This window comes from Haemaphysalis longicornis, unplaced genomic scaffold (assembly GCF_048455015.1).
Source record: "Haemaphysalis longicornis isolate Haplotype H1 unplaced genomic scaffold, Haemaphysalis longicornis Haplotype H1 scaffold_8, whole genome shotgun sequence".
In the NCBI taxonomy this organism is placed as follows: Eukaryota; Metazoa; Arthropoda; class Arachnida; order Ixodida; family Ixodidae; genus Haemaphysalis; species Haemaphysalis longicornis.
The window spans coordinates 64,554,086-64,562,989 of record NW_027526445.1 but is presented as its reverse complement, the minus strand read 5'-3'; the positions used below and the strand labels follow the sequence as shown (position 1 = coordinate 64,562,989).

General features: G+C 50.2%; 1 long non-coding RNA gene across 1 annotated transcript; it reads left to right on the top strand.

Moving 5' to 3' along the window:
* The first annotated feature begins 4,560 nt into the window (after positions 1 to 4,560).
* Positions 4,561 to 6,286, top strand: LOC144149187 (uncharacterized). The gene is made up of 2 exons (XR_013318228.1): positions 4,561 to 5,163; positions 6,186 to 6,286. It is a non-coding gene; the product is annotated as an uncharacterized LOC144149187 (long non-coding RNA).
* Positions 6,287 to 8,904: the final 2,618 nt, after the last annotated feature.

Sequence of the window (8,904 nt, the reverse complement as noted above, 5' to 3'; positions counted from 1 at the left end):
CCAGTCGGTCACGCGCTGCGATCCGGGGGTAGGCGCTGGTGCCGCGGATCGCAGCGGCACGGTGACTTCTATGATGCAGTGGTCGCTGCAGAGCGTTTCCCCCGTGTTCCGCCAGCGAGCCGCGGCGCCGCCGCGTGCCGGCCTATAGAAGGTGAGGTCGTGGTTGGTGTCTCGCTGCGTAGACGAACCGAGGCGGGTGTGCGCCGCAGTATCGTTGAGTAGGTGATAGCCGACGTCCGTGGTGTCTTCGAGCAGACTGCGTCCTTTGACGTCGGTCGTCGGGTAGCCCCAGTCACTGTGGAAAGCATTAAAGTTCCCGCAGAGCAACGCCGCGCTGTCTTGGGCCAGCTTGCTCGTCTTGTGTATTAAGGTTCGGAACTTCTGCTGGTGATGCTTGGGATTGCTGTATACATTGATCAAGAAGGTGCTCTCCTTCCTCTCTTTCCGACCGATGATGAGCTCTGCGGCGCGGGGCTCGATGGCGCTGTTCTGCAGGAGCGTGTGTTTGACGTAGGTGATGCCTTTCCGTACCAGGATGCAGACGCCCTGGCCGGCCCCCTTGCCGACGGTGCGGGCGCTGGGTGGGCAGGCATGGGAGCGATATCCCGGTAGGGCCGGAGGGGCCTCACTGTGCGTCTCTTGGAGGAGAATAGCGTCAAGTGGGTGAGGGAGCTGCTGGATGTGTTGTTGTAATATTGCTTGCTTATGATGGAAGCCGTTTGAGTTCCAATGACAAACGAGAAGGTCTCTATTGGGGCTTAGTAGTGCTTTGGCCATGTAGGGCGTTGGTCGGGTTGCGAGTGGTGCGGACTGGGGCCAGGTTGGGAGGTGGCCGTCTGGATCTGTATAAGCGTTTCTTGTATCGCCTGTATACTGCTCTGCATGGCTTGGCACGTCTGCTAGAGTGCCGTGAGGCGTGCGTTCATGTTCGCCGTGGTCGCTTCGAGGGCTGCTAGGCGCTTGTTAGTAGATTCCACGTGTCTGTTGAATGCCTCTTCGTGTCTGTTGAACCTTTCTTCGAGACGGCAGAGTGCTGCCTTCATCTTCCTACCCTTGGACGCGTCAGTGGCTCGTCGTTTTGTTTGAGATGGCTCGTCCGTTGCCGAGCCCTCGTCGGCAATGTCTTCAACGGGTACGTTGTGGGCGAGCGGCGGCAGTTGTTGCTGGAGGGCGAGTAGGCGGCCCAGCTTCTCGTTCATCTCAATGATACGGGCATCCTGCTCGTTGACGCGATGCTTTAGTCGGTCGTTTTCGGCGCGTAGAGCAAGCATCTCCGGGTTTGGCTGTGGCTTCGCCGGTGCGGGCGCTGGCTTGGGAGCAGACGGTTTGACTACGTCGGCCCACACCACTCGCTCTTGTGAGCGCGCCGCTTGACCTCTACGGCTGGCGCTGCGACTGGCGCTGCGGCGACGACTGGCGGAGCGGTGGCGGCTTCTGCTGCGATTGCGTGAGCGGCTGCGTCTGCCCGCAGCTGGCGCCGGCGGCTGCAGCTGTGGGAAGTCTGCTAGGTTTAATGGCGGCTGTTGTTGCTCCACGTGTATCCGTTCCCAACGGCGACGCGTTACGACATACGGAACCTTGTAGCGGTTCTTACATCCTACCGCCCCGGTGGGGTGAGGACCACTGCAGAGTTTGCAGCGTGGTGTACATTCTTTCCCGTGGTTGGGGCCCGGGTTCGGTGCATTGCACGTGTAACATACTTTGGTGTCTGGGCTGGGGTAGACGTCCGTGCGGTGTCCTACCTTGCCGGACCGCCGACACACCTCGAACTCCGCTAGTCCTAATGGCGGCTGTTGTTGCTCCACGTGTTTCCGTTCCCAACGGCGACGCGTTACGACATACGGAACCTTGTAGCGGTTCTTATATCCTACCGCCCCGGTGGGGTGAGGACCACTGCAGAGCTTGCAGCGTGGTGAACATTCTTTCCCGTGGTTGGGTCCCGGGTTCGGTGCATTGCACGTGTAACATACTTTGGTGTCTGGGCTGGGGTAGACGTCCGTGCGGTGTCCTACCTTGCCGCACCGCCGAGACTGCACTTGACGAGAATGGAGCCGTATTTCACGTAATTCGGAACTCGCGTTCCCTCAAACAGTACAATGATGGTGGTTGACGTGGCGATTTGGTGCACTTTCAGAGCTAGCGGGTTGGCCTCGTTGACGATATTGGCCTGCAGATCTTCGTAAGTGTCGGTTACTGCGATGCCGTGGATGATTCCTCTCGCCGTTGAGCTCGGGGCCGATCGGTAGGCGCTTACTTCGTATTCCCGGCCGCCGATGCAGAGGTGGCGTGCGCTGGCGTAACGTTTGGCCCGGGCCTCGTAGGGGGTGCTTACAACTACGATGTTGTGAACCACGTTGGTATAAATCGTGTCCTCCTTAGACTCGTGTAGCGATATCTCTGCCGCTCCGAATACGGCTTACGTGAGTGTCGACGCCTCTGTGGGGGCAATATTGAGCCCTCTTCGTGGGCGCAGCACGATCTTGTTATCCTCTCGCGGGAGCGTGTGAGGCATGCGGGCCGCCCTGGTAATACGGGCTGCCACCCTCCTCGCGTACGCGGTGCGGTTGGTAACAGGCTCCTTGCGGGTAGCCCCAGGCTCACCGTTAGTGGTGGAGGTAGTACGTTGTCAGATTCACTTGCCGGTAACTTGCCAGCCCTCCGTGTCTGTTGACGGGAGCAAGCCTCCGTGGACAGCGATAGTCGTTCGGCCGGTGCTACGGTCGACTTGAAGTTCGGGATCCCGACGTCCGTCGGGGCTGACGGTTGTAATACCAGTGTCCATGGCTGCCGGTTTCGGTGTAGGGGTCATCCCGTTCAGGGGTGCGGCCAGACGGCCGTCGCCGGCACGCCTTGGAAAATTTTCTTCGACTTCCATGGTCCCTGGGTAGAGGCGCCTTGAGGTCCGGCTGTGGTTTTCGCGCGGGGCTTCTCCCTGATCGGCCTCCTCCTCGTAGGGGCTTGGTCGACCACGTCGGCGGTGGCGGCCGGCGTTCGGTGTTAGGCTTAGCGCGGCGCTCGGCTGGTACTTGTCCAAAGGTGGTGAATACTCACTAAGGGAGACAGGTGGTCCAGTGGGTGGTGTCCGGTGGTGCAGATCAGTGTTGCGGAATTACCACTCCGGAATTGGAATGACTCCGGAATCATTACACATTTTCGCGACCCCGGAATGGAATGGGAATGGAATTGCGGCAATACTTGGAGGAATGGAATGGGAATGGAATTAAGAGCCTTTTTGCCCGGAATGGAATGGGAATGGAATTACATGTGTTTTTACAAAAATAAAGCGCTTTTCCTTCTACGCGTTGTTGTTTCAAGATATGCAAAAATACGCCATAGAACCCACCAGCCAAAGTTCAAACAAAAGGGCGCCCCTAAGGTCTCTTTTAGGGAGCGGCTATACCGTCTAGCGCTGCACGTTTTCTTTTCTTCCCTCTTTCGACACCTCGTGGTGAGTTCGTAAGTGCGCACAATAATGGCTTTCTAAGAAAAGAGGCAACCACGTTTTAGGCTGACCACGCTGCCAGCACATGGCCGCCAGTGAGGGGGTAACGAAAAAGCACGAGGTCGCGGGTTCGATTCCCGGCCGCGGCGGCCGCTTTTCTGATGGAGGCGAAAAGCAAAAACGCCCGTGTGTACGAGATTTCGGCGCACGTTAAAGATCCCCAGGTGGTCAAAATTAATCCAGAGCCCTCCACTACGGCGCGCCTCATCGCCTGCGTTGCGTCGGCGCGTTAAACCATAAAATAAATAAAATCAAGGGGGTAACGAAAATAAAAAAAACAGAAAAGGGGGGCTTAGAGCAGCACAGATTAGTCATGAGAATGTGTGCCGGCTACCGTGACATTCATGTGAAAGGTACGGGTGACGGGTGAGTGCAGGAGGGACTGCAGGACCAGGATATTTGTGAACGAGTTCTACGAAAGCCAAACTTTCTTGGGAGCGTGCCTTACTGCCGATTTTAGCTAGCCGTCAGCGAGACGCTAGCGCGATGCTTGTGTTCGCCGCAAGCTTTCGCATATCAGCTTACGTGACATCTCACCTAGCGCTCCCCCTTCTCTCCTAGGACCTTTTAAGTGCGAATGCACTTTATTAGCGACCGCAAACCTTCTACCGCCGGCGGCGGCGGCGGCGTCCGCAGTCCTCCTCTCTATATAAAAAAAAGGGTAAGTCTCGTGCCCCGCGCGGGGTACGAGATCTAGCCCCCTCGCGGTGGCTCCTGCCCCGCAGAAGTGACGTCAAAGTAAACTAGTCACGTGACTTCCTGTGACGTCACTAGTTTTTTTTTTAATTACATTTGGAAGCATTGACGGCATTGACAGCGTGTGGGATTCTGGCCTTGGCTCCAACCGCAAGCCTGTGCAACGTTACGTCCTTACCGCCTTGCACAGCGGCTGCCTCGCGGCGCTTTTTTGTTGTTGGGAGAATTGTTTGCAATTATTTATTGAGTATGTTTCGTGAACTTGCTGCTGCTAGTCTTGGTAAGCCTAACGCATCCTAATTTGGCAAGCTGCTTCACCCCGTTTTTTTCCGTGCTCCTTTTGTTGCCGTTAAATATGTTGCTAGCGTCATATTGTCTTGCAGTTCGCGTGCCATCGGCTTTATGCTCCTGCATTCGTTGTCTACTTGTTCCGATCGCTACTTGCATTCCAAGCCTTGTATTTTGATCCTGGCGTAAAACGTGCGGATCAGTTTTCCAGCGCTTCGCGCCGTGGCTAACGAGGTAGCCGAATTTGATGACGTGATAACGCGAGCGAAGCAGTGCCAGCGGCGTCAGTGTGTGCACGAATCAAGTATCGTCAGGTAGCGCAGGGCATCGTCGAACGCAATCCGTCGTCGCATGTAGCCTGTTCTGCATTTTTCTCGCGGGGCACTGCAAGAAACCTTACTACCCCGCGGAAACGATCCATGCACGCTGCATGCAGGGAGCGCAGCTCCACTTTCGTGGGTGGCCGGGTGAATGGGAGAGCCCAGGAGCCTCCCGTCCATGGGCAGCATGGTGCTCAGCTATCGCTGAAACCAGCCGCTCACTGGCTGGCTTCCTGTGCAAGGAGGCGCAAGCTCCAAATGTGCAAGTTCGGGAGAAGTCAAGCCTTGATAAGATCGCCGTTTGTGCCAAGCTTGACACTTGTGTTAAATAGTGCTTTCAAGTTTGGTGTGCTCAAGGTAAACAAGTGACTGTTGTTGTTCATCTATGTTTTTCGAATTTGTTGCTTCGAATAATACTATTGTGCTTTCATGATAGGCAAGACCTCAAATGAGCTGCGAATGTTAAGCAATCTCTAGGCAGCCATTATTGAATGCACAGGAAACAACGTTTTGTCTACCTTGAAATTTTCTACATAGGGTTCGTGGAACTGCCAGCTAGCAAGTTTAATAAAAGGTTGTTATCTGCTCGATTATAGTAAATAGGTAGCAAGGGATAGATAAGATAGCCCTCCCTCCTCACCAGCTAATCGTCTGGCAGCGTCTCATAGCTTCCTTCACAATTACCGCATGGATTTTATTTCCCTAACCTTTGCCCCACTGCCTTCTGGCTTCTTCAACCCGGTTAGTCAACAAAACTTCATCCTGCATCTGTTCTGATTATGTATTTTGGTACGCTAGTTTTTTGTTTACTCGTGTTTGGCTTGGAAGTCAACACAACGAACAACAATACTTTCATGCCCACTCAGTTGGATGGCCAGTAATGGTGAGAGCTTCTCTCGAAGGCTTACAGTGGATTCACGAATTCTGATTGACTGTGACATCAATGTACCCATCCAAAGCACCCTGTGGAATTCAACTTGAGGTTAATACTTGTGTTCACAGCTGGTAATTGTCTGCTCTGTGAGGGGGGTGAACAGTAAAAGTTTCTAATTGCAAGGAGATATTTCATGTTCTTTTGCTTTTTAACTCTGTGCTGTGTAAAAAACTGTTGCGGCTAATTGATTAAGTGACTATGCTTAGTCGTAAGGGCCATAATACAGTGTCCCATATTTTGTTTGCAACGATGCATACCCAGCAGAGCTCAACTGCTAGAAAGCACAATCTCTGGTGGTGGTAATTAGCTTGAAAAAAAAAGGGCACTGAAACTATTTTTTAAGCTAACAAGCCTGAGAAACAGTTTATGGAGCACATCTACAAGGGAATGGTTCTTGTACAGCTTGACATTACCCTCTCCTGATAGTACTTCATACCTTGTGCAGGAACTGGAACCAAGGACACCTAGTTTGTGAATATTGCAGTACAGCTGAAAGCTGTATGTATCGTGGAAGGCTTCAACAATAAAATGACTCTAATGAACGTACTTCTGCTTTGGTGTCAATGGACAGCATGTGAGCATTGATCCGTGCTTCGCTTTCGACATTTTTGCTACACAAAAACAGGCTTGATCAGGCACTGTAGCAAGTCTTCATGAAAAAACACAGGAAAGAAACTGGACAAAAAAGCTGCGAACACATGGACACTGTTCATCACAGCACCTACCTTTCCTTGTACTTCAGTACTGTTATTGTCGCTGTATTTTTCCCCAAAATATAAATCAACTCTCCAAGATTCACACCTTCAGACAGAAAGCAAACATGGTGTTTGTCAATGACAAGTGATTCTACCAAACTTCCGTGGCTGTGAAAAAAGTCAGTGAGTAGCTCTACTTTCTCTGCACAGTCTGTGGTGTGAAGTTCCTTTTCCTAACAAAACACAAGGGTTTCTTGGCACAATACACAGAAAAAATGCCAAATAAGCAAGTGATGCCTTCTAGCACTACACTACAGTCCTGCAGGAAAGCCAAACAACCAAGTGCTCTTTTTGCTTGAGTGCAAAGCTCTGCAGAGAAGCCAAGAAAGATTCCTTTTTTTGTTGACACCAAAGCTCTGCTGGAAAGCCAAAACGTGTTGCTTCTGTCACTGCTGATTTGCTGTAAGACGGGCTTGTGAATGTATTGCAGTAAGGCATTTGTTGTGTACATGTCCTTCATACCTAGATAAATATGACAGGCTGGATGTGTAACAAAAACGTCAAGTGAGGTAACAACCAAATGTTTTATGTAAAATGTTGGAATACTGTTTGTTATAAGTAGCAATTAATAGTTTTGACAGTAGTTAAGTGGCCTGTTGGAAATCATAGGCTAAAATTAAACAAAAGCAATGTTTCATACAGCTGCAATCGTGTCAAATAGCAAAAGAATGGTTTGGGCCCTAAATTCAGCAGGCATGTTCCAGCTGGGAATGTGTTGGTAGAGCAGAAGCTTTAGCTGGACGAGAGCAGTATGGAGGGACTTTAGGTAGAGCACAACAATAATAAAGGCATGGGGAAAAAAGTTGAGCTTAGTTGAGTTACCCCCAAAGTATTGGTAGACAGTTAGAATGTTTACAAAAATTTATAAATATTTTGGACACACTGAAACAATAGGGGAAACTTCACTTGCCCTAGTTTTAAGTTTATTAGTACTGAGCTTAATGCACCCCACACAACACCATTGAAGAATGTTACACCTGCATGAAGACAGCAGCATTTAGGGTATAACAGTTTTAGTTGAGCAGAGGTAAATAAGAGAATATTTCATAATCAATCCATTTATACGTAAATTAGAAAAAGTAGGGTTTTTGAAGTGAAGCTCGGAAGCATGCTAAATGAAAGGGACGAATGGCGAGTTGTTACTAATCACAAATTTCAACTCAACCACCTTGCCGGAAACAAACCCCTTCCATGGAGGGAGTGTGTGTAATCTCAAAATTTTTTAAAGAAAAGTTTGTGAATGCACTGTACACGTAGGCCAGAAGGTATTTCGACACCCCAGCCGAGGACTCGGAGTCATCAGCGCTCTTTTCTGCTGTTTTGATGATCAAGGGCTGTTTGTTCAGGAACCACCCCCTTTTCTCCCTTTGGCCACCATCTTTCTCAGTCACTGCATTCATGTGCTTGCTGTGGGAGCTATCAAACATGAGGACCACCTGTAAGCAGGATTACCTCAGGCTTGCACAATTACTGGAGAGGCTAAACAATGTTTTCAAGATCCCCAACTGTGAGCTTGCACTTTTTTTGCGAAAAAAACAAAGACATCTAGATAGGCCTTTGAGAGCTGTCTGAAATCACAAAAGTGAGTATTTTGTGCCCAAACTGGCCAGCTAACCTCACTAGTCGACCCACACGTTGAATGCCTCACATAAAAATCAAGAGACTCACTGCATTGGCTTATTGCATGGCATTGTGTGGGTGGGCTTCTGGTTTCCACCTATGAAGCCTGTTGGTTGTGTTACTGTCCAGTCCTGCTGTCAAACTTCTTTTGAGACTTGCACTGCCCTGGAGTGTACCACCGTGGATTCCTTGGAATTTATGTTGGCCATGAAAAATCCTAGTAAATCGTTACAAGCCCCTGAAGCTGGCTGGCAAGTGGGCATTTGTTTAGCGACCACTGTTTAGGGGCACAGTAGGCAGGCTGTTACAGAGGCTACGAAGAAAAAATACAAGGTTCGTTCATTAAAAAGACTTCTTTGCCCAAAAAACAAATGGCATCAATTTTATTGTAAACTTCAAACAAATAAGATAGTACAGAAAATGTGTAGAGCAGTGGAAGTTCCATAAACACTTTCCAGCTATTTCTCTATGACATCACAGAATCTTGTTTGTGCAATTGACAGCCACCAACCTAACCCACCGCAAAAAAAGCATAACTGCGCAATTTCCGTGGGGCCTCCATTCCGTTTGATCGTATCACTTGAGTGCTAACGTACATTTAACACACAGATAACTGCATTTACAGTGCACGTCCATATGACGTCACTCGTGCCCATATTACATCAATGCAGTTTGAAATTGGGATGTTTTCACCGTTTCTTTTGGTTAAACTCGCACCATTACAGCCTTGACCTTTGCCTATCAATTACATTTGCAGCGTGCTTGCTGCTCATACCCATGGACACAAAC